This window comes from Pseudoliparis swirei, chromosome 11 (genome assembly GCF_029220125.1).
Source record: "Pseudoliparis swirei isolate HS2019 ecotype Mariana Trench chromosome 11, NWPU_hadal_v1, whole genome shotgun sequence".
In the NCBI taxonomy this organism is placed as follows: domain Eukaryota; kingdom Metazoa; phylum Chordata; class Actinopteri; order Perciformes; family Liparidae; genus Pseudoliparis; species Pseudoliparis swirei.
Genome location: NC_079398.1, coordinates 2,700,357 through 2,726,492, shown reverse-complemented (window position 1 = coordinate 2,726,492; position 26,136 = coordinate 2,700,357). Strand labels below are relative to the sequence as shown.

General features: G+C 42.2%; 1 long non-coding RNA gene across 2 annotated transcripts; it reads left to right on the top strand.

Annotated features, from left to right (window-relative positions):
* Positions 1–15,108: 15,108 nt before the first annotated feature.
* On the top strand, positions 15,109–21,665 carry LOC130201437 (uncharacterized). Of its 2 annotated transcripts, XR_008833179.1 has the most exons (7): positions 15,109–15,296; positions 15,566–15,721; positions 17,472–17,590; positions 18,897–19,015; positions 20,297–20,415; positions 20,973–21,548; positions 21,634–21,665. It is a non-coding gene; the product is annotated as an uncharacterized LOC130201437 (long non-coding RNA). The 2 variants fall into 2 exon arrangements; XR_008833180.1 differs by lacking the exon at positions 20,297–20,415.
* The last annotated feature ends 4,471 nt before the right edge of the window (positions 21,666–26,136 follow it).

Below are 26,136 nucleotides of genomic sequence, written 5' to 3'. Positions count from 1 at the left end.
TGACCGTCTCAGACCTGAACTCGAGCGCTGCGGTCGCCCTCCGCTTTCCATTAGCCTATCGCAGGCGGCGCCATCACACACTGTCAATCCGACCTGACGCATCCATGACCGACAGCGACGGGATCCGCCACTGCCACGATGTCATCTGAGATTTAGTCTGAAACGAGAGCGTTTGTGAGTTTTGGTATTAAATATCGTTTGTTCTTTTCACATGTTGACTTGTTGACGATTTTCTCTCTCCTCTATGGATAACAAACGTCACTCGTGCAGTCATGTGAAATATGCGTGAGCACTGTCTGTAGGTTTAAAGCCTCTTGTTTGGAACACTACTTGCAGGATTTGTACGAACGTTACAGCGACGCCCTCAAACAAAAGCTCTAATTCGCCACAATTCTTTTCTATATTCTTGATTAAAAACGTTGAATGACTTTCACTCCTTGTGGTACACACACGCTATTATGAAGAACACAGAGAAAGAAAGCTCATTTATGACTTATACTTTATATCAGGCTGTCACCTTTAGACAAAGTGCAGAGTGGCAACTGTTCAATGAAAATTAAGAACTTTTAATCGTCTGTAAGTTTCTCTGAGGCTCCTGTGTGTCGCTGCTCTTGTGTTGAATTCCTTGTTCATAAATTGTTGTAGTTGCATATAAACACGTTACATTTGTTATGATCCAGGCTAGTTTTGCTTTTGCGTTTATTGAGAACTCAAGGTGAAATGCAAATTCACATTTTGCGTGGGAGAAAAAAAACATCTTGGCAAATGCACAGTACCAAATGGAGAAGGGATATTCATATTTAAAATCTGCATGCTGAGACGGATGATCTGAATAATAATATCCACAATGAGTTACACAACCAAATTCAACCGCCCACCACAACTCACCTGGAGGGAATGTTGGTGTTGGTTGGTATCAAGGCGCCACATTTGTTTTGTTTTATAATTCATGGTGGAGGATGAGCTTCTGGTTGATGTGGAGGTGATCTCTGTTTCATGTCATTAAGACACAGAAACCCCGGGAGGTGAGTTCATCTGCACGTTAAGAGGCTAGTTACTGTTGCTTCAAAACCCTTCATAACATGAATACTGAGTTCAATAATACTCTGGAGGAGGGAGGCGTGTCTTTGTCAAAGTCTACTATCAAGAGATGCCTTCATGTATCTGAATACAGAAGGTTTACAACACGGTGCAACCCACTGGGAACACTGAGGAACAGGAAGACTAGACTTTGCCAGAAAACATCCGAGTAAGCCTGATCAGTTTTAAACGAAGGTTCTTTTGGAAGATGAAACTAAGATTAGCTTGTACCGGAATGATGGGAAGAGACAAGTGAAGTGAAGAGAAGGAAAGGAACGGAGCCTGATCCAAAGCAAGCATCTGGTTAACATGGTGGAGGCAGTGCTACGGCATTGGGCTGCTATGGCTGAATGGACCTGCAGGGCCACTGGTGTTCATTGATGATGTCACAGCTGATAGAAGGAGCGGGACGAGTTGTGAGGCGTTCAGGGCTTTACTATCTGCTCAGATTCATCCAAATGCTGAAAAAAACTGATTGTACGGCGCTTCTCAGTAGAGATGGACAATGACCCAAAACATCCTGTGAAAACAGCGAAGAAATGGAGGATTCTTCAATGGCCAGTCACCTGATCTCAACCCGAGTGCTTCGGCCTGCTTTTTATGCACTTCAGATACAACTGACGGCAGAAAGAGCCACAAACGAGCAGCAACTGAAGGAGGCCTGGCAGAGCATCTCAAGGAAGGAAACTCGGTGTTTGGTGATATGGGTGAAAGACTTCAGGCAGTCATGGGCTGCAAAGGATTTTCCTCCTTTGAAAAAGTATCATTATATTCACTTATGTTAGTTTGTCAAATTACTTCTAAACCTCTCAAAATGTGGGGGACTGTGTAACAATGGCTGTAATTCCTCAACAGTTAATGCCATATTTTTGTTATAACCATTGAAATAAATTAACAGTAGTTTAAATGTCCTAAATGTGTCAGTAGTGTCATTATCAGTGGTAACCAGCGTATGAGCAAAGTGCAAAAAATAAATATAATTTAAAAGAAATGGCTGAAAACCATAACATAGACAAACCGGTAAGATTACTACTGCAGTGCTAAAGCTAAATCTAAATTGTTTAGAATATGTGTAATCCTTGATTTACATTTTGTATAATAGAAAATGTTAAGTACTGAGAATAAATAATTATGAATCCTTCAGGAGGTGAGCCAATCACCGAGCATATTTATTCCCAGGTTCACTGCAATACACACCTACAGTAAGCAAACTGCTGAATAAAATAGTGGGGACAATGTTATCTGAAATTGAACTCCGGGTTTGTGCATGAGAGTTCCTCCTATCGTCAGGTCGAGATGGGATTGACCCTGCGAGATAAACGGAGCTGTGTAATTATGTGTCTTTATCAGGTCCAGGCAGCCTTGGTGCTGGAAAAAGTCATGTGGTGCGGTGTCCTTGTCGTCGCTCCATGAATGGCACGCTGGCCATGAAGCACAATGCCAGCGCGGCCCCGTGGCACTGCGACAGGAAAGGTGCCTTTTCGGCTCTTTCCCTCGAATCAAATCACCGAGGCTTGCAGGATGCTTGCGAGATGGCACAATTTAATGTTACTACAGCACAGGCGACGCTGGCTTTCCTCACATCAATGAACAGAGCAGCCTTTTATGGCTGGTTTCTACTACTATGCATGTTTTATTACACACAAAAGGGTATTTCACTTGCAGGAAATATATATTTAGGGTCTTCACATGGTGGAGACCTTTTTAAAACAGTGATGGGAGTATATATATATTTTTGTCTCCACTCTCTGAGAGCTGCATTCAAGCACTCAGATGTAAACCCAGACATCTCACTGTTACCGCTGCATCTTAATGGAGCCCCTGTCTGCCCTAACTGGTAATGGGTTAAATCCGCTGAAATACCACTCACTTCTAGTGCACGTTCTCACACACACACACACACATAGGAGGAGGCCATCATGCTTGATGCATGTGATGTGAGCTGACAGCGAAACACTTAGTGCCAACAAGCCGCTCTGGCTGTCGGTGGCAACAGAATGCTCCTTCTCCGCCGTCCTGAGGAATAAAAAAAACAGACGGGTGTGTTCCCCGAGTACAGCAGACTGAGGTGCTGCAACACATGACATCATCGAGATCCCTGTGTGGTTGGACGCACACTTTTACAACGATTAAATCAATAATAGAAAAGAACATCCAATGATGTGGAAGAGAACCTACAGTCGAGCTTTGCTTTGTATTTTCAAGTGTTCAAGTCGCGCCGAGAGCTGATTCACAGTGCGCCGTGCATTGCATTGTGGTGAAGAGCACTTGTTTTTGTTCACCTCTAATCCGTTTGGCTACAGATACATTTAGCCTCCTTCCTCTTTGGCTTATCTGTACCTGAGTAGAGGTGACAAGCTACTTTTCCTGCAGCCAAACCCAAACGAATTGAGCTTCGAAAACCCACTCCCTCTCACTGTGTAAAGAGGAAAACCGTTTTATTTCCCATCAAATGCTTCAAACCTCACGGGGTTTCTTTTCTCTTCTGCAAAATAGCTCTTCTCAAATTTCCAATAGATTTGGAGAAAAAAAACATAACCATTCTCCCGGATAGATTAGCTTTCTAATAACCCCGCTTTATCCGTGAGTATCAGTTGAGTGCAAAGACACCGTTGAGATCAACATAAGCATGATTAGGATATGAGCAGCGAGTCTTTTTCATAACTCGTTTGAGGGGCCTCGTTCCAGTCCGGTTTGTCTTTGAGATAATGTCCTATTTAATTAGAAATTGGAGATATCGCATTGTTTTTTAATGAGAGGAGCACTTTGCTTGAGCATATGAGGCATCGGAGAATCACACACTAGAAGGATAATGGCTGTGAAGGCTTGAGGGATTCAGAGGAGATGCATTTTTGCTCAACTGCTCTTTATTCCCTATTCTCTATTCTCAGAATGCCTTCCTCCAATATATCTTAACATGTAGAGAGGGAGCACTTCAGGTGTAAAGTCCCCAATTCACTTATTACCATATCTATTTGGATTTATTTTTCGGTCTTTACTTTACGCGTGTGCACACACCCACACACAACAGGACTGTATTTCACCCTTGTATAATCTCTTTTGTTCTGGGATTTCTGTCGGGGGCACATCAGCAGGGTGGAATGCAAATGCCGTGTTTGCTCGGGGAGAACATGGAAGAGAGCGTTGAGCCATGAAAGCTGTGGGGCAGGTTTTTAGCAGGGCTCTTAATGCCGCTGCCAGCTCGGTGGCACGCTCAGGGGCTTTGACCTTCTAGCGTGTCACTGTCATGGAGTGAAGGCATGCAGAAGTATGTGCCTTCCTCAGACCAAAGGGGGCCACTGAAAGTGCCAAAAATCACCCAACTATGTTTCCATTCCCGGCTGCAGCCGTCGAGTATGACATCCAAAGAGCTGAAGTCATATTGTGACGTGAAGGTTGATAAACGCGTAGGTTGTATCACATAGGGAGGTCGTTTTAGTGATGTCACCCATTGGTTTTGTTGAGGAGTTGTTGTGAAGTTCAGAGCGGGTGGCTCGGCCCGTCGCCATCTTGGCAGTGATGACGCAGCATGACGAGCAGACGGGTGGATTGTGGGTGGAGCCGAGGCCTCGCAGGAGACAGCTGGCGGCTAACATCAACACGCCACTCAAACCAGCCACATCCTGAATTAAGATTAGCTGTTGGCCTTATATATAAAATATAATTGAAACGGGTGACACCAAATCTGTTTTTTGTACAAGGCTGCAGAGTTAGCCATTTTAACTTTGGTGGGGTGGGGGGGGGGGGTGACTTGCTTTTGGGGCCAGCTTCAAGTGGCCCTTTGAGGAAATGCATTTTGGAACATTTGTGCTGCTCCATTCATCAGCACAGGAGGTGCCTCCTGGGTAAACGCTCCTGTCCGCTGATGCATCTCAGTTAAATAGGCCAGTTAATGACCTGTCAGCTGACAAAGGTTAAGCTATGATGTATCAGTGGAGCAAAAGGACATTTATAATAGATATACCTTCTTAGGGAAAGGCATGCACATTTATGTTTTAAATATGTTATTAGCAGACCGAGTCAAGTGGAAAATATTCGAGGAGCGAAGCATTTTTTTTAAATATCGAGGCTTCTGTGTAACATCTTGAGATGTTCGGCCTTCACAGTTCACAGGAAACAACTGGAGACAATTCATGTTCCCACCATCCAAAAACAGTGCGTTCCCTGAGGTGTCACGGCTTCCTTTCCTAGTTGTCCTCGATCATTCAATCCATTTTCAAATGCGAGTTGTTTTTACTAGTTTTATGTACAAACTCAATAATCAAGGCATAATTTGTTGTACTAGGTGGGTTTCCGGGATAGAGCCAGGCTGTTTCTCCCTGAACACATCTTTATGCTGGAGCTTAAAATAGAACAAATAATTATGAAGGGTATCAATCTTAATCGTGCATCTCAGTTAAATAGGCCAGCAAGACGTGACACATTTTTCCAAAATATTGTCAATGTAGTAAAAAATTAAGACCCTCTTGGCTTTTGTATTTTTGCAATTAATGTAAACTTTATTTCAGTGAGCTGAATCCTTAAATTCTTAGAGCAAAAATACATAGAACATGGCCTCTGTATCCTCAGTAGCTCTTTCCTCTGAGTGCGAGCTGTGTATTGAGAATTAAAGCTGAGTGAGTATATGCTTGAAAACGTCTTCTATTCCCACCGTGCTGTGGGAGGTTTCTCACATATGATTAGGACTCGGAGGTGTGAGACATCGACGTTCTGAATTCTGTCGGGATGTCAGAATGCTTGCGGCTAAAAAGGAACTGCGCTATCATCACCGTAGCAACCCACGGGCTCTAAAACGTCAATGACGGCATTGTGACTTGAATAAGAAATGTCCCCGTGAGGTGCGTGGCTTGAGCCATCAAACTGTGATCACTTGTAGTTGCAGGCAGAGGATAGATAAACCAGAGCAGCCGCCCCTGATAACGCTGACAGACACTCAGCTGCGCCCCGCACCACATCCCCGTGATTTGTTCCCTGTCTGACACCGTTGTCACTACTTCATGGGGGAATAAAATATAATTGACATATATCCTGCACGGAGAAAAAAAACGAAGGATATTTTATGTTAAAAACGAGATTATTACTTTAACCGTGGAAGACACTGAAGGAGAAACTCATGGTTGATTCCGGACAAGTGCAGTTTTCATTCTTTTACTTGATTTTCGCATCGGAATTAAACAGATTATCTTTTCATTAAAAAAAAAATAGATTTTTGGATTTAACAAGATGGTTTACAATGTTACGCATCCAGGCGCTCTAGATGCAGCCAACTATTAGTGTTTTTCAGATATTTGTCGGAAAACAAGACACCCAGCAAGAAATTTCTCAAAATGTCCAACTATTCCTTTAATGGTTTGTCTTTTTGATCCTTCCTTTTGTCTTGAGGGTTTACTGAAGCATCCTCCGTGCTGGGCTTTGTCTCCTCGGGCCCTGCCTTCCTCTCAGCGACGGCCTTCTTCGCCGGCTGACACTTGCTGGCTCTGTTGAGATTAGATTTGAATTCATGAAGATTGCCTCACCTGGAGCCCCGCTGTAATCTATGCCACTGTAGTAATTCACGTTTAGGCCCTCGTTTCCAAAGCGGTCAAGAAGACTCATATTTCATCATGACAATGTAATCACAGTTCCACATTAAAAAGTCATTATTGTTTAAAATCGGGGGCCTGACTGAGAAAACACTGACTATACTATAGCTGTCGTTGCCATTCACACGGATGTTTACCCAGGAACACAGGGCAGCGTGATTTAAACACACGCTTACAACCTTATTGATCACAAGGGGGTTTGAACACACACACCACACACACAAAGTAATATCAGTGTCTGTTGGATCCACTTGTGCTTTTTTGTGCTGATTAGCAGGTAATCTCAGTGTAAAGCCTTGATCCCCGCAGATTAGCAGAAGGATAAATACACAGCATGTTGGTTCTGGTAGTTTAGCCGGGCTTTAATCCGGCTCTGCTCTAGCGCCCAGTGGTCTTGGATGGGAAGTTAGTATTTTTCTCTATTTAGTTGTAATAAACCCCAGCTTTGCTTAATGCTAGAGGTCAGGCTATGGGGATGTATGTAATCATGGATCGGATTAGGAATTGTTATCCTGAAAACCAAAACGCGTTAGTTCGTCAAACAATCTTCTAAAGAATGTTTTTGCAAACAGTTGAAACAACTGCTTATTAATGCTCCTTGTTTTCCAGTCAATAACTCAACCGATTTGCCTGAATCTCATTTAATAACATGCTGAAGTGAGCATTTCATCTTGACTCCATCGCGTTGACAGAAGGAAGAGGGAGTCATCTCCGCATTACTCGCCAGGATAAGTCCTCAGGCGATGTGTTGACGGTCCTAGGTCCTTGTCCCATGCTCTCCTTCAGCAACAAGGTCAAGTTTAAGAACTTAGAAGCTGTAGGCTCATTTTATGTGATCTTGATGCTATCTTTCATCTTTTTGGAGTCGTGTCTTGGAGGCAGTAAGAACATATAGAGATTGTGTCCTAGTGCATGTAAAATGAAATGTGTTCCACTAACCGGTACGCATCCAATCAGCGGCTGTCGTTCTGTTTCTTTCTTTGTTCCCCTAAAGTGCATCGTACCTCTGACCTTATCAGGATGCATTGGTGAACCGTTATTGACCTCCCTCTTGGCCCAGACTTTAATCAGCATGATTTCAGTAAGGATCAATAAGTTCTTTTCATGTCTCACACTTTTCACTATTTCTTTTTTTTCCTCACAAATCAATACGGTGCGTGATGTGTTGTTCTGCTCCCACATCCCCGTCCCGACGCCAAGGCGAGACCAACATCGGCTGTATTCAGTTTTTACGTGTTCCTGTCAACATGTTGCATACAAGTGGTGACATCTTCTCTTTCTTCTGGCCCCGGTGATGCTTTTCTTCCATACAAGTCATATTAAATACCGGCCAAGGAGATTCAAAATTCTCTCAATCGATATTCTTGCACAAGGCATTTCTTCAATGAAAAACCTCCTGTGTTAAGTCATCCCTCTGAGACTTTACTCAGTTCAAATCCATCTAAACATAAAACCATATCTTCAGTATGACCGTTGCATTGTGTGGAGGTCGATGTGGTTTCTATGAAATGCATATCCAACCCCGGATCAGTGGGGATTGCAGAGCTTTTGTTAGTGCTGAAGCTTTGTTTTCCTCTAGATTTATGATCGTTGTGGGGAGTTGGCAGGAGCCTGTGTGATTACTGCTTACACACTGATTTATACCTCACTTTTAATTATCTGAGGGGGTCTGCAGCTTGCTGATGCCGATACACCCCTTCTTTTGGGACCGGGAGAGGGGGAAAGAGCCGTCTCGTGTTTCCGTCCGTCCCGTCCTCCTAACCGGGAAACCACTGCGCTGCTGGCAGCATCCCAGTGCTCCCCAGAGCAGAGCAGACAGATGTCTCTGACATTCATACACAGTGTGGGATCTGAAAGGAGGCTTTATGGAAATATGAAGCCGCTGTCCACTGGACATGTAACTCGAACTAACTCTCCCCAATGGCCTATCAATTATATGGTTGTGAGACTCACACAAATCACTTTCCTAAGCCCAGCTTCTCTCGTTACACTCTACTCTTTCTTTTTTATGGATTCCTCCACTGTGAAATTACAATGTCCAGCTCTCATTTCAGCAACAAGCGACGGACATATTTAATATTCCGTTTTCATACCTGCCGTGTAGGATTTGACAAATACACTACCGTTCAAAAGTTTGGGGTCACCCAGACAATTTTGTGTCTTCCATGAAAAATCACACTTTTATTTATCAAATGAATATAAAATGTAGTCAAGACATTGACAAGGTTAGAAATAATGATTAATATTTGAAGTATTCATTTTGTTCTTCAAACTTCAAGCTCAAAGGAAGGCCAGTTGTATAGCTTATATCACCAGCATAACTGTTTTCAGCTGTGCTAGCATAATTGCACAAGGGTTTTCTAATCAGATATTAGTCTTCTAAGGCGATAACACAATGTACCATTAGAACACTGGAGTGATAGTTGATGGAAATGGGCCTCTATACACCTCTGGAGATATTTCATTAGAAACCAGACGTTTCCACCTAGAATAGTCATTTACCACATTAACAATGTATAGAGTGTATTTTTGATTAATTTAATGTTATCTTTATTGAAAAAACAGTGCTTTTCTTTGAAAAATAAAGACATTTCTAAGTGACCCCAAACTTTTGAACGGTAGTGTATATTAGCATCTTTACTGTGCTCTTCATTTTGAAAGCTAATTGCATTAAGAACACAACAAGGTAAAGTCCTTTCACAAACTATTCCCATGATGCATTGTTTCATTGTCATGTAATGTCAACATACAGTAAGTTGTGTTTATTACAATGACTGGAAAGACACCAGGTCCATTAAACGTTTGGTAACAAGATTAAGAAAACCTATGTAGTCGTGGTTAAAGATGCTGATGATCTGTCTTTAATTTCATTAAATGCCCTCCAGATTAAATCTACATGGAAAATGATTATGGAAAGTACTACAGTACTTCACACTTAGTAGTTAGACCCTGAAGCAAATTAAAGCCTCATTAATTTAGTAATTTAAGTAGAATAATTAATGGTTATTTAAGGAAAAATCCTGGTTTAAAATGAATAATGGTGATTCCGCTATTTTCTTCTTTTCATTTTTCAATCCCCAATCACATCTTTTCTTCAAAAGTCTGTAAAGCTCCAAATCCATAACAACTAATGTGGATTGTTATGGCTTTAAAATCACAGGAATTACGAAACGAACCCATGATGGCTGTCCATGAAAGTCTCATTTCTGAAGGAGAATATGAGATTTCCTACAATAGCCATGAATACTGACTGAATACTAAACGGCAAACATGACGTCTGGAGTAAGATATCTGTTATAATCATGAGGATTATAATTAAACAGCCCAAATGCTGCTCACAGAGGGACATGTCTTGGATTTAAGGAGGTTTAATTTCGAGCAGGACTGTTTTGTCTCTCCTAATTATTTTTAATGTTCGTCATTAAGCTGTCCCTCGGGGGGGGGGGGGGGGGGGATCCAGTCCCCTGTCTGTTTGGACCTCGTATCAGCAGCCAGGCTGACTCCCCATTAATCCTCCTATTGTTCCATAGACCTGCTCTGTGCCTTCCTCTCCAATGACCGACAGTGAGAGGGCATTAATGAGCTGCAGTTCAAGCCATGCAACAAACAATGCAATGCTCATCGTTCCTCCCGATGCCATTGTCCACAATTTAAATGTCTGTGGATCTGCGAGAGCACTTGATTCACTGAATATCCTAAAACTGCAAAAATATTCCCTCATATGTCATGAATATATTAAAAACAGTAACACAATGGAAGAGTCTCTCTCATGCAGACTTTGTCATTAGCTATAAGGGGAAAAAAGTGTTCGGGCTTAGCATTAAATTAAAGGATTTGTAAAGATAAATTCTTTTAGGATTTCCCATGTCTGAGAGTCACCTTTCAGGAGCGACTGCTGCTGCCTGAGCCTCCGGGGATATGCAGATGACGGCAGGCGCAGCGAGTCGTGGATCTTCCATCGTCACGCGCATCATCCTCATCTTCTCACGTTGTCTCTCCATCCGTTTCTTTTTTCCCCCGGTCGTTTCCCCTGTCTGTCTCCTCGCTTCAATTAACTTCAACCCTATTCAAAATGTTTTATAGCTGAAAAATCAACGATGGGCATATCACCTGATTAGATCAGTGTGCAGGCCGCTGTTGTGTGAGCAGGTGTGGCGTCCGAGGGACTCCTTCTGCAGCTCCTCCGCACGAGGGTCGTAATGAGATGAGCGAAGCCTGCAGGAACGCACGCTGGAGATGTGGTTATCCGATTAGGGGGAAAGGACACTGTAACTTTTAGAGGCCTGTGACTGTGAACACTCTCAACTCTGCCAACACTGAAGCTTCTCATAAGAAAACACGACCTCAGCGGAAATCTCTGTCATTTTGACCCTGGGTTTACAGTTGAACATCCTGGTTTCCCTCTTCCTCCCTGTCCACACCCACTGAGAGAGACTAGGTGTGTGTGTGTGTGTGGGTGGGGTGGTGGGCATGGGAGGAATGGAGGTGTCACAGTGATGGATTAGTCCGCTCATTGCTAGCTCCAGCGATTAGGTCAGCAGCCCAAGAGACAGCAACACGTCTTCTGTGAAATGCTGATGCAAGACTTACTTACCGATTAGAAGTCACTGCATCACTGCCACGCCGCCGCCGCCTCAGCGAGCTGCGGTGAATAACACAGCGGCTCCCCTCTGAGAGAAGGGCAGCAGACCTCCATTTAGGACGGCCTGAGGCTCACCTAGCCTCTCTGTTCGAAAACCACATCCTCTCAACACATAATCGCTTCTTTTTTTTCTCCTTCTGTAAGTGAGAAAAAGTGCACATACACACACTTATTAACGCTCAGTTCTCGCTTTCACAATAATGCTATTCCCCTCTCCCCAGCAGCCCACTTCCATTTGTTCAGTAGTGAATTCTCTGGCTGTTAAACTGAAGGATTGACTGTGGTGCTTGTCAAGCTTTTATCTTTTGCCCTGATTCATTTTCATTCCCACTATGAAAGGGAGGACAGAGCGGCATCCACTGCCATTATTTTTTCTGAGACAAGCCGATCTCGCTACAGAACCCAAAGACATATCATCTAGTGTGAGTCATCCCATTGTTTCTCAGCGACATTGCAGCATTACTGTACTAAGTAGAATTTTATGGACTATTACAGTGAGAGCGATGTACCTGGTGACCACCAAGTAATGACGTCAATCTGCCCCTCGCCACTGGGTTTACCGAAACAAATATTTGATTACAAAAAGAAAGCTGTTTTTTGATGTGTTATTACCGCTTCAGAAATTGCACCATTTGTTCCCCCATAATAACCTAATTTTCTATAAAAGCTCCATTTTGCAAGTTAAGTAGCCGGTCTCTTTGAGTTTAAACGACAGCCATGTTCTGCTGGCCGTGTTATGTTTTTGTCGTTTCCAGCATGTTCTCAATCCAGAGGTGTCCAGCTGTTTGATTAGCTTCTTTATTATGAGCAAAATCGGTCGCCTATGAGCAGCAGTAGATCTTTGCAGATCCTTCTGCTGTTTCCATAACGTGAAAATGATCAAACTATATTTCAGATTTGATTATTCTGGACATTAAGTGAACCTAATTGTGTAAAAAGGGTTTGAAAGTCAAGTCGAGCATCCTCAGATTGATGTGTCCATAAATAGTAACTCCACATGAACTCTCCTGGACATAAAAGGATGTGAATGAGGGGAACTCCTGCTCTTGTAAAAGCTCAGCCATGGAAAGGATCAGCACCTCGGCATCATAAAGATAAGACGATAGGTATGTTCTCTGCTCTCCAGTCCATGTGCCACGTGTCGGCTTTTGTCTGACAACGCACACACAAACACACTTCTTTGGATGAATGCCTTTTATGGCTCACGTCACAGAGAAATACACTTCTATTTTGCCTGATTGTTGTTGCCTGCTGGGCGGTTGCCACGCTATTGTCACTGTTGAATTGGTGGAACGAATAGATCTGATAGAAGTGTGTTTGTCGAGCCCAACGCATTTGAATACAATACTGTTATGTGTAGCTTTATGTGGCTTTGATGTAGACCTCCGTGCACTTAGATGATGGTTTGTAATAGTTTATAATCAATTATACAGCTGTTGTAAATAAAGAACAGAACGAGTGTATAATGAGCTGAATGACCTTGTATGGCGTGAGCAGATGTGATGAAGACAGCCACCGTCCAAGTTTGAAAGAAGTCTGCCCTCTTCAGGTCTGGAACATGTAAACTCACCAGTGTACCGTATGAGCAGATGATCAGATTCTGAATGTCAGAAAATCCAATTAACCCAACAGGTGTGGCAGCAGGTGGGGGTGGTTCAGTGAGTGCACTCCCACACCACCACTGCATTCCCCTCGTCTTTTTTCTTTCCTCCAAGGCCCTGAAGGAGAATATCTAACTGAACTCACTAGGTAACTTATTTGCAATTAGATTTGTTTTATTTGCCCCATTTCTCCCCAGCAGCATCTGTAGCCAATTACTCCCTCAGTAAAAAGAAGTACAGCACTGTGTGTGTGTGTGTGTGTGTGTGTGTGTGTGTGTGTGTGTGTGTGTGTGTGTGTGTGTGTGTGTGTGTAGGTGGATATGGTATGTCCGGACTTTACACCTGAATACACACCAGCGATAGCCGGACTTATTGGTATTAGCCGGACCATGCCGAGGTCCGGCTAAAACAAAGAGCTTAAACGTCTTAAAACTGTCTAACTAACATAACCCTCTCTTTTTCGTGCAAAGTCCATTTTTACCACCTGACCTAGTTTTTGTGTATCCCAGTGTATAGAACAGCGACATCTATCGGCGTGAGGATGCTGGTGCAGTTTGATACACATTTCGATACACACGTGACAATTTCACGCCCTTTCTTGTGATTGGCTGTTTTTTCCCGCGTGGGAGTGACGTCGGGGGGGGCGTACCAACGTCAAGGACCAGGTGCGTGGACCTTTAAACAGACAGGCAGAGAGCATGCACCGATGAAGGATGAAGGATTAAACCCCACCAGGTAAGCTTTTATATGTGTAAGTATAAAACGGAGCTAGCTCCAGGTGATTCGGTTAAGACTGCAGTAGATGAGAACGTGTCATTTATATGTGTAAATATAAAACGGAGCTAGCTACAGGTGATTCGGTTAAGACTCTAGTAGATGAGAACGTGTCATTTATATGTGTAAGTATAAAACGGAGCTAGCTACAGGTGATTCGGTTAAGACTGCAGTAGATGAGAACGTGTCATTTATATGTGTAAATATAAAACGGAGCTAGCTACAGGTGATTCGGTTAAGACTCTAGTAGATGAGAACGTGTCATTTATATGTCTAAGTATAAAACGGAGCTAGCTCCAGGTGGTGAAGACTGAAGGAGATCAGTGTGAGGTGAGCTATGCTAGCAGGCCCTGTGGTTAAGGACAGTCGATTCACGTGGTGGTTTAGCTCGTGTTATCTCGTGCTTTATCATTGTCACGGCCTGTGTCGAGCCACATGGCGTGTTAGCTTGCTGCCGTTAGCGACCGTGCTAACCGCTAGCTTGCGAACGTGCTAACGCTAGCTAGCGCTCGTTTGCTAACGTTAGCTTGCTAGTGAACATACTATGTGGCTTGATACAAGGTAAAAGGTTGACGTTAGCATGCCATTGTAGCTACATCACACATCTCCTCACCAGTCTTGACTGAATCACCTGCAGCTTGCTCCCTGAGCTGCTAGCACTAAGCTAATGTTGATGGTATGTTTACTCTGGGCCTTCAGAGAGGATGATTAGCAGTCCATGTAGACAGGTTTGGAAGAAACAAACAAAGCAAGGGGCTTACCTTACTTCTACAGTTAATCTTAGATAGTCTAAAGATATTCTTAATATGTAAATCTGTGAAGCAGTGTCAAATAAAAATGTGAATGGAGCAGTTATTCATTTTCTTATTTTATCCAAGTTTATTACTAGTTTAAATGGCTATAGAATATGTTCTGATCATGCATGTTCTATAAATGAAGATAATAATCCTGACAACCATCTTCTTTGGTCATTTCAGCAAGAGAATATGCACCGACGAAGACGCCTAAATCCAAAGGCTGATGCCAACTTTACATTGATACTGGAGGGGACAAAGTGGGACTTGACATCAAATACATCAATGCCTTCAAAGGTAAGTTGAATGTTCTAATTTTGTAACCATGATTAAAGTAGGAATAAACTTAACAAACGTTTTTTCTCTGTGTGGAATAGGTCGTGGCATCTTCACCTCTGCTCTATTTGAAAAGGGAGACTTTCTGTTGGAATATAGAGGTGAACTAATAAGCCAGCAAGAATGTGAACGGAGACAGAGACTTCATCACGACTGCCTGAAGGTGTTCATGTTCGAGTTCCATTTTAATGGAAAACTATGGTGTCAATGCTTCGTCTAATCCAAATTCAATGACACTTTGCCTTTATTTTATATATTTACTGTTATGAAACTGATATACTTTTGTTTTTGTAGTTTTGATGCAGCAAAAGAGGATGGGTCACTTGGAAGACTTGTGAACGATAATAATGTCAACCCCAATGCCAAGATGAAGTACCTAAACATACAAGGGAAGCCCCATCTGTGTTTGTTTGCAACACGAGACATCAGTCAAGGAGAGGAGGTCACCTATAATTATGGTGACTCGGATTGGCCGTGGAGATGCAAGGTAGTCAAAATGTTACTTTTAAAGTTCTTTCTAAAGGAAATGCTTATACCATATGATATGTCACATCCATGAATAATGCTTAATGATGTCCAAGTAGCTTTGATTTTACATTAATTTACAATTATCTTTGACAGTATTAAAACGGTTATTGACATTGTTGGTTGATGAGGTGAAAAAGAAATGTTGCTACCTACAAATATCAAAGTTTCTGCTGTATTGATTATTCAGTTTTGACCTGATCCCGTTGGATTGATGTTTATTGTTAATAGCTTCAGAAATCTGAAGGAAAGTCTTCGGACGGGGAGCACGGTGAAGGTCCATCTACATCCGAGCCTTCTCAGAGTACTCAAAAGGTGTCAACAAGTAAGAGGCAAGAAAAGAGATCTCCAGGTGCATCAACTAGTCTGCTCAAAAGATATGAAAAGGTAAGTCATATTTGTAGTTTTATGTTTTAAGCTACATATTACGGTGTAAATTCCTCTTTATCGTCAACATCTTTCTACACATAATTTATTTTTTCTCACTGTGGCTGTCTGATTCTTCATAATTAAAAAACAGATTAATTTAGTTAATTTATCTTTTTTTGTATTCAATATTGTAAATAAATTGCAGAGATATATCAAATGGAGGTTACATTTCCAAACTTTGCGTATCGGCCGTTGGGCTTTTTAATCGACCGCGAGTATTATACTTATTATAAGTTATGGTAAAGACCGCTGTAACGCTTCTCCATTCCGACTTGAGTTTCAAGCAAGATGATGGCATCAGACCAGCATCTATGTTTCTCAATGCTTATTTATTGCTCAGCGCTCTTTGAGGCTGTGTGTGTCACTCTCCTGGAGCAGAACACGGCAGATACACACGGTATCCTCCGACTTTACTTAAAGACCGCTGTAACGCCTTCTGCTGCAGAAGAGCGCACACACAAAGCTTAAAGGAGCGCTGAGCAATAAATAAGCATAAAGAAACATAGATGCTGCTCTGTTGCCGTCATTGTGTTTCGACGGAGAAATGTTACAGCACTGTGCCATGCTTTCTGCCGACGTATCAGGCTGCGATTCCAGCTTGCTCTCTGCTCACTTCCACCCTTTCCCTCACAGGCAAGCTCGCCAAATATCTTACGATTGCCGTAATGTACCGCATACCACTGAAACGCTCCGCTTCTTAGCATTCCGAATCCTTTGGAATTACGTCGGAAAGTGTTAACTTTAATTTGAATTTGGCATGTCACTTTCTGTCGCCGGAGACATGGTTTGTACGACAAGAGTTTTAGAGTTGTAAAATTAACTGACAGCTGCATCCAGAGTATTGCTCCTCGGCATAAGGAACATCAGACCCATGTGACTGCACCGCCCTATTAGGCGATTGGCCTGGACCTCCACAATATTTTCTGTTCTTCATGTGGCCCTCTGGGAAAAATAATTGCCCTGTCCTGGTGTAGACCCTTAAATTACTCTTGTTGTAATCTGGCACTATAGATACAATTTCAGGGGGGCCACCCTGTTATAATGGTATGGGAAACACTGGTTTGTGTTTGTCGGTCCCTCCCCCCTGAAGTTGTAAGCCTAGGGGTCAGAAACACGGTGTAAGATTGTATCCATATTCGACTGCTCAACCTCAGCAGCCCTCACAAAACGCTGCTAGTATTTAGCCTTGTTTAGAGTGTAATCAAGTAATGCAAATGTATTACGTCTGTTGCGTTCAGGGGCAGCGGTGAGGAACGGACATCCCGGGGTCACAGGTTTATTACAGGAGATCATAACGTTGACAATTTAGTTTCTGCGTGTTGTCATTCTTTCAAAAGAGAATCACGATTTATCTCAGAATACATTTTTCTTTACCTCACTTACTACTAATGGGTGTCAGTGTTTCCCCTAGGTTTACAGCTTCAGGGGGGGGGGGACCAGACCGACCGACACAAACACTTGAAACATTTTAGTGTTCATTTATTTTCATGACCACAACAAAGGGTGCACATTTTGTCACTGCAGTGGATTTTTCGGGCCTTTTCAAAGAAGGATTCCAGAGCCTCTTGATAAGGGCCCGAGCACTGACTTAGTCGGAGCGGAGGACCTCTCACGTTCATGATTCCCTGAGATGATCATCTATTACAACACTTGATGGTACAGTTCCACATCCTATTTACTGTCTCTTTCTACCCCTTTTCTGCTCCAGATGATAACAGTGAGCTGATTGAGTCTGCTCAGAGGGACGAAACTGACCAGCTTGAGACCTCTGTGGATGGCCTGAATCCAACATTCACACAACTTGGTCTCTTCAACTGGGTTGAAGAGGTAAGCAAGTCTAAACTTAAGTTTCATTACATTATGTGTGAACAAAACATTAAATCCTCTTCATGTGTGCGTCTGTGTGTGTATGTGTGTGTAGTCTCATCATATGGTTTGGATGGACAGGGTTATATGAGGACACTAGACATTCAGAATCAACCTTCTATAACTATTGTGTGTGTGTGTGTGACCACCTCATATGGTATATAGGGACAATGATATATGAGGACACGAGACAGTCAGAATTGACATTCTATAACTATGTGAACTACTCTAAACACTATTCTGCCTTTCATTCATCTCTGGAGTCAGATGACATTGAACAAACTCTATGGAATATCTTAAACCTCCATGAAGTTTGATAAATATCTTTACCTCGGGATCTTTTAAAACCCTTTTACATCTGTAATTATGACGGTCCACCCAGTCTCTTTTGTTCTTTTTTTAATCAAATGTGTCATAAGATTAATTTAGTTGTATCTTTTTTTTAAATTCAATATTAGTAACAAATAGAGATGTGTCAGATGTACATTTCCAAGCTTTGCAAAGAGAACCAACAGTAGAATCGGGCCTGTTCCTGATTCTTTTTGTCAACAGTAGGATGGTTCTCATTCAAAATCTGCCGTTTTAAATCAAAATATGTCATCAACGTGAATCGTGTAGATCAGAGCGCATTCACTGCTCCGCTACCTGTGACACTGCCAGCACGCATTGACTGCAAGGGGGTGGACTGCCCAGTGCCCACACACACACACACAAGGCAGCGATCACTCACAGCGAGTGATTGGAGACATGGCATCAAGTGCAGAGGCGCTTTTGCTGGCCGTCCGTGGCTTTTTGGAAGTACTATGTCTAAATTGCAGACAGTGAAGGAAAGCCCACTTTTTTTGATTACTATTATAGATCAATTTACCAGTATCAAAATGTGTGGTATTGTATAAAATTCTGGTATCGTGGTATCGGTTATCATGATATTTATGGCAGGTATCGTAGTTATAATGTTGGTATTGTGACAACCCTAGCAAGAGGCAGAAAAGACTGTCGGGAAAAGGCTCATGGCTAAGCAGAGCAAATGAGTCCTTTAAGGACTTGCTCAGGACAAAAAAAGGATGTTGGTTCATAAATGACTTTAACCAGATTGTACATTTTGAAAATGTATATTTTTTATTATTATTAGGGGCCGAGCACTGACTTAGTCGGAGCGGAGGACCTCTCACGTTCATGATTCCCTGAGATGATCATCTATTACAACACTTGATGGTACAGTTCCACATCCTATTTACTGTCTCTTTCTACCCCTTTTCTGCTCCAGATGATAACAGTGAGCTGATTGAGTCTGCTCAGAGGGACGAAACTGACCAGCTTGAGACCTCTGTGGATGGCCTGAATCCAACATTCACACAACTTGGTCTCCTCAACTGGGTTGAAGAGGTAAGCAAGTCTAAACTTAAGTTTCATTACATTATGTGTGAACAAAACATTAAATCCTCTTCATGTGTGCGTCTGTGTGTGTATGTGTGTGTAGTCTCATCATATGGTTTGGATGGACAGGGTTATATGAGGACACTAGACATTCAGAATCAACCTTCTATAACTATTGTGTGTGTGTGACCACCTCATATGGTATATAGGGACAATGATATATGAGGACACGAGACAGTCAGAATTGACATTCTATAACTATGTGAACTACTCTAAACACTATTCTGCCTTTCATTTATCTCTGAGTCAGATGACATTGAACAAACTCTATGGAATATCTTAAACCTCCATGAAGTTTGATAAATATCTTTACCTCGGGATCTTTTAAAACCCTTTTACATCTGTAATTATGACGGTCCACCCAGTCTCTTTTGTTCTTTTTTTAATCAAATGTGTCATAAGATTAATTTAGTTGTATCTTTTTTTTAAATTCAATATTAGTAACAAATAGAGATGTGTCAGATGTACATTTCCAAGCTTTGCAAAGAGAACCAACAGTAGAATCGGGCCTGTTCCTGATTCTTTTTGTCAACAGTAGGATGGTTCTCATTCAAAATCTGCCGTTTTAAATCAAAATATGTCATCAACGTGAATCGTGTAGATCAGAGCGCATTCACTGCTCCGCTACCTGTGACACTGCCAGCACGCATTGACTGCAAGGGGGTGGACTGCCCAGTGCCCACACACACACACAAGGCAGCGATCACTCACAGCGAGTGATTGGAGACATGGCATCAAGTGCAGAGGCGCTTTTGCTGGCCGTCCGTGGCTTTTTGGAAGTACTATGTCTAAATTGCAGACAGTGAAGGAAAGCCAACTTTTTTTGATTACTATTATAGATCAATTTACCAGTATCAAAATGTGTGGTATTGTATAAAATTCTGGTATCGTGGTATCGGTTATCATGATATTTATGGCAGGTATCGTAGTTATAATGTTGGTATTGTGACAACCCTAGCAAGAGGCAGAAAAGGCTCATGGCTAAGCAGAGCAAATGAGTCCTTTAAGGACTTGCTCAGGACAAAAAGGATGTTGGTTCATAAATGACTTTAACCAGATTGTACATTTTAAAATGTATATTTTTATTATTATTAGGGCCCGAACACTGACTTAGTCGGAGCGGAGGACCTCTCACGTTCATGATTCCCTGAGATTATCATCTATTACAACACTTGATGGTACAGTTCCACATCCTATTTACTGTCTCTTTCTACCCCTTTTCTGCTCCAGATGATAACAGTGAGCTGATTGAGTCTGCTCTGAGGGACGAAACTGACCAGCTTGAGACCTCTGTGGATGGCCTGAATCCAACATTAACACAACTTGGTCTCCTCAACAGGGTTGAAGAGGTAAGCAAGTCTAAACTTAAGTTTCATTACATTATGTGTGAACAAAACATTAAATCCTCTTCATGTGTGCGTCTGTGTGTGTATGTGTGTGTAGTCTCCTCATATGGTTTGGATGGACAGGGTTATATGAGGACAAGAGACAATCAGAATCGACATTCTATAACTACTGTGTGTGTGTGTGTAACCACCTCATATGGTATATAGGGACAATGATATATGAGGACACTAGACATTCAGAATCAACCTTCTATAACTACTGTGTGTGTGTGTAACCACCTCATATGGTATATAGGGACAATGATATATGAGGACACTAGACAGTCAGAATTGACATTCTATAACTGTGAACTACTCTAAACACTATTCTGCCTTTCATTCATCTCTGGAGTCAGATGACATTAAACAAACTCTATGGAATATCTTAAACCTCCATGAAGTTTGATAAATATCTTTACCTCGGGATCTTTTTAAAACCCTTTTACATCTGTAATTATAACGGTCCACCCAGTCTCTTTTGGTCTTTTTTAATCAAATGTCATAAAATCTTTTTGGACCAGTGTCAAGCATCACCTGGTGTGCACAACAATATCCTCCTTGGACAAGTATGTTCAATGTTTGGGACCTGTATCCTCCAAGTGGCGTGGCTATGAATGCAGAGATAAGATATTTCGTGGATTGGTACAAAGTGCGTCTTGGGGTATTAGGTCGGTATATTTGCTGTGTTCAAATGTACAAACCATTCTATAATGAAAAACTTATGACAAATAATCCTTAATTCACAGCATAGGATGCTATATCAACTATTTCCAAAATTGTGAAGTGTAAGTATATCATTGAAATTACTTTAAAGTGTTTTATTTTTGCCTTATTGGTACTGACAAGATCTCTTATGGTTTAATGCTAGAGGTTCTTTTCCAATACACCAGCTGTTACACTTAAAAGTGTAAACATGGGCAACAATTATCTCTATAAAAGGGGACATTTTTGCATGTTCATGTATTCCAGATCTCTGTATTGCTCTGACAGGAACAACTGTGGTATTTAAACTTGTACTATATATTCAAAATGTCTTCCAGTTTGTTCTGGCATCAATCCTCAGAAGAGTTACAAATGATAACCAACACCCATCACAGGTGAGTGGAACACAGAACAGAGCACATGTGGTTTGTTGTTGGTCTTTAGCTGTCTATCATTTTAAATCCTTTGTTTTCTTACCAGTTTCTGGAGTGCATGTCCGATGAGGAATGCACGGACTCGGAAACACAAGATGACGACGATGATGATTATGATGATGATGATTCCGATGCAAGCATCCCCATTACGCCTCATCAGTTGAAACCAGGACGGATTCAAGTGAAACCAGTACTACCTGACGCTGGAGCATCTCATGGGTCAGACACAAGCATCCCAGTCGTCAAAAGATCGCCCAACTCTTCAAATCACTTCCAATGCTGCTGAAACCTCGAGTTACCAACGACTCAACACAGGAAAATTGTGAAGTTGAACTTAACAGACAACAAGTAACCACAAACGATTACTGTTATGTTTATGGTAAACCACAAAGCAACACTATCTGTCTCTCACTGTCTTTATGTCTCTCTATCGATCTCTCTGTCTCTCTCTCCTCACTGTCTGTCTCTCCATGTCTCTCTCTTTGTCCCTTCACTGTTTATGTCTCTCTCTGTCTCTCTTTGTGTCTCTCTCCTCACTGTTTATGTCTCTGTGTCTGTCTTTATATCTCTGTCTCCTTATTGTCTACGTCCCTCTGTGTCTGTCTCTATGTCCCTCTGTCTCCTCATTATCTATGTCTTTCTGTGTCTTTCTCTCCTGACTGTCTACGTCTCGATGTGTCTGTCTCTTGTCTTTATATCTGTCTCTTTATTGTCTACGTCCCTCTGTGTCTGTCTTTATGTCTCCCTCTGTCTCCTCATTGTCTATGTCTGTCTCTATGTATCTCTCTCTCTCTGTCTCCTCCATGGATATGTCTCTCTGTCTGTCTGATGTCTCTCTCTGTATCCTTACTTTCTATGCGTGTCTGTCTGTCTTTATGTCTCTCTGTCTCCAAATTGTTTATGTCCCTCTGTGTCTGTCTTTATGTCTCTCTCTCTGTCTCCTCACTGTCTCTGTCTTTATGTATGTCTCTCTATCTTTATGTATGTCTCTCTCTCTGTCTCCTCACTGTCTCTCTGTCTTTATGTATGTCTCTCTGTCTCTGTCTCTCTGTCTTTATGTATGTCTCTCTGTCTCTCTATCTTTATGTATGTCTCTCTCTGTCTCCTCACTGTCTCTCTGTCTTTATGTATGTCTCTCTCTGTCTCCTCACTGTCTCTGTATCTTTATGTATGTCTCTCTCTCTGTCTCCTCACTGTCTCTGTCTCTATCTTTATGTATGTCTCTCTCTCTGTCTCCTCACTGTCTCTGTCTCTGTCTTTATGTATGTCTCTCTCTGTCTCCTCACTGTCTCTGTCTCTCTATCTCTATGTATGTCTCTCTCTGTCTCCTCACTGTCTCTGTCTTTATGTATGTCTCTCTCTCTGTCTCCTCACTGTCTCTCTATCTTTATGTATGTCTCTCTCTGTCTCCTCACTGTCTCTGTCTCTCTATCTTTATGTATGTCTCTCTCTCTGTCTCCTCACTGTCTCTGTCTCTCTATCTTTATGTATGTCTCTCTCTGTCTCCTCACTGTCTCTGTCTCTATCTTTATGTATGTCTCTCTGTCTCCTCACTGTCTATGTCTCTCTATCTTTATGTATGTCTCTCTCTGTCTCCTCACTGTCTCTGTCTCTCTATCTTTATGTATGTCTCTCTCTCTGTCTCCTCACTGTCTATGTCTCTCTATCTTTATGTATGTCTCTCTCTGTCTCCTCACTGTCTATGTCTCTCTATCTTTATGTATGTCTCTCTCTGTCTCCTCACTGTCTCTGTCTCTATCTTTATGTATGTCTCTCTCTCTCTGTCTCCTCACTGTCTCTGTCTCTATCTTTATGTATGTCTCTCTGTCTCCTCACTGTCTATGTCTCTATCTTTATGTATGTCTCTCTCTCTTTCTCCTCACTGTCTATGTCTCTCTATCTTTATGTATGTCTCTCTCTGTCTCCTCACTGTCTATGTCTCTCTATCTTTATGTATGTCTCTCTCTGTCTCCTCACTGTCTATGTCTCTCTATCTTTATGTATGTCTCTCTCTGTCTCCTCACTGTCTCTGTCTCTATCTTTATGTATGTCTCTCTCTCTGTCTCCTCACTGTCTCTCTATCTTTATGTATGTCTCTCTGTCTCCTCACTGTCTCTGTCTCTCTATCTTTATGTATGTCTCTCTCTGTCTCCTCACTGTCTCTGTCTCTCTATCTTTATGTATGTCTCTCTCTGTCTCCTCAGTCTGTCTCTATCTGTATGTATGTCTCTCTCTGTCTCCTCACTGTCTCTGTCTCTCTATCTTTATGTATGTCTCTCTCTGTCTCCTCACTGTCTCTGTCTCTCTATCTTTATGTATGTCTCTCTCTGTCTCCTCACTGTCTCTGTCTCTCTATCTTTATGTATGTCTCTCTCTGTCTCCTCACTGTCTCTGTCTCTCTATCTTTATGTATGTCTCTCTCTCTGTCTCCTCACTGTCTCTGTCTCTATCTTTATGTATGTCTCTCTCTGTCTCCTCACTGTCTCTGTCTCTCTATCTTTATGTATGTCTCTCTCTGTCTCCTCACTGTCTATGTCTCTCTATCTTTATGTATGTCTCTCTCTGTCTCCTCACTGTCTATGTCTCTCTATCTTTATGTATATCTCTCTGTCTCCTCACTGTCTATGTCTCTCTATCTTTATGTATGTCTCTCTCTGTCTCCTCACTGTCTCTCTATCTTTATGTCTCTCTCTCACTGTATCTGTCTCTCTATCTTTATGTCTCTCTCTCTCTGTCTCTGTCTCTCTGTCTTTATGTATGTCTCTCTCTCTGTCTCCTCACTGTCTATGTCTCTCTTTCTGTATATATGTCTCTCTCTGTCTCCTCACTGTCTCTATCTTTATGTCTCTCTCACTGTATCTGTCTCTCTATCTTTATGTCTCTCTCTCTCTGTCTCCTCACTGTCTCTGTCTCTGTCTTTATGTATGTCTCTCTCTCTGTCTCCTCTCTGTCTCTCTATCTTTATGTCTCTCTCTCTGTCTCCTCACTGTCTGTCTCTCTGTCTTTATGTATGTCTCTGTCTCCTCTCTGTCTCTCTCTCTGTCTCCTCACTGTCTATGTCTCTCTATCTTTATGTGTGTCTCTGTGTCTGTCTCTCTTTCTTTGTGTCTATGTGTGTCTCTATCACTGTCTTTGTGTCTCACTCTTTCTCGCTCTGTCATTCTCTTCGGTTGTTTCTAGCTTTAAAAAGTATTGTTTACATCCCACTATAGGCTTGTTCCTCGATTGTTTGTATCTTAAAAAAGTATTGTTTACTAACCACTAAAGTCTGGATACATCAATAAACTAAATGATAAAGCGCCCCAGCTCTTTGTTGTGTTTTTCATGTTTAATGAAAGCCAGAGATTGAAGCCAGGGTGTTCAGTCACTGGCTGGTTCTCTCTGCGTAGATGGAGAGATGTATCCATCTATTTATCCACGTACTGGCTCACTCTGGAGGGGGGCAACGTGCATGCCTCCAATTTGGTCATCTAATAAGATTTATTTTGATATTAAATTGACTGTTCCAGTAATACTGTGTCTTGTCAGGTTAGTGTGTATTATGTTAATGAGGAGGCGGGGTTATTGTCCCTTTAAAGACCCAACAGTGTTTTTTTAGTCCTTATAAACCACACTTTTGTCAAAAAAGAAATTTTTGCCTATACCACCATATAAGTAGGTGGCTGTGTATGAAGTTGTGTGCTGTGTATCTCAAATCTAAAGTCAGCTGAATTTTTTTCAGATTTTTAAAAGTGTTTGAACCTAACTGCCAAAGCTGTGGGACCTCGGGAAAGGGTAGTCCATCTAAACCATAGCCGGGCCTGTATAGCGAAAAAGACTGGCTATGTCATGTATACCTGTGTGTGTGTGTGTGTGTGTGTGTGTGTGTGTGTGTGTGTGTGTGTGTGTGTGTGTGTGTGTGTGTGTGTGTGTGTGTGTGTGTGTGTGTGTGTGTGTGTGTGTGTGTGTGTGTGTGTGTGTGTGTGTGTGTGTGTGTGTGTGTGTGTGTGTGTGTGTGTGTGTGTGACGATTTCTATGCAGGACGGGATTCTCTGGGGCACTTCCAGGAAATTACACCACGCTCTCCTATCATTGGATCATCTCCAAACCTGTAGATCTTCCGCACTGACACAGTTACTCCACCAACGCGTGGCACTGAAATGTTACAGCAGCCCAGTTTTTTAAAAGCCATTTCATTTTTCTCTCTTGTCTTGGACTTGCGGTAATGGGCTCCTCTCACTCCACAAGGTTCCATCCGTAATTCACATTCAACCCAGTACTCGCTGACCTCAAACAGCGGATGCAATTATGACGGGCCTCCTGCCCCCCTCCACTGCGCCGCCAGACTGCTTTTAGCAGGCAGGGCCCGGCGCTGTGCTCCATGTGCACCGTGAAGTTTGTTCCTCTCCAATCCCTTTAGGATTGTGTTTAAAAGCTGACATCATTGTAAGCCAGAAGGCACACACGGACCTCTTCATGGTTCTCAAATCACAAAGGCGGCCTCACGCATAGAAACCTTTGTACGATAGCTCCAGGATTTCCTACAAGCACGTGAAGCAAAACTGAAAAT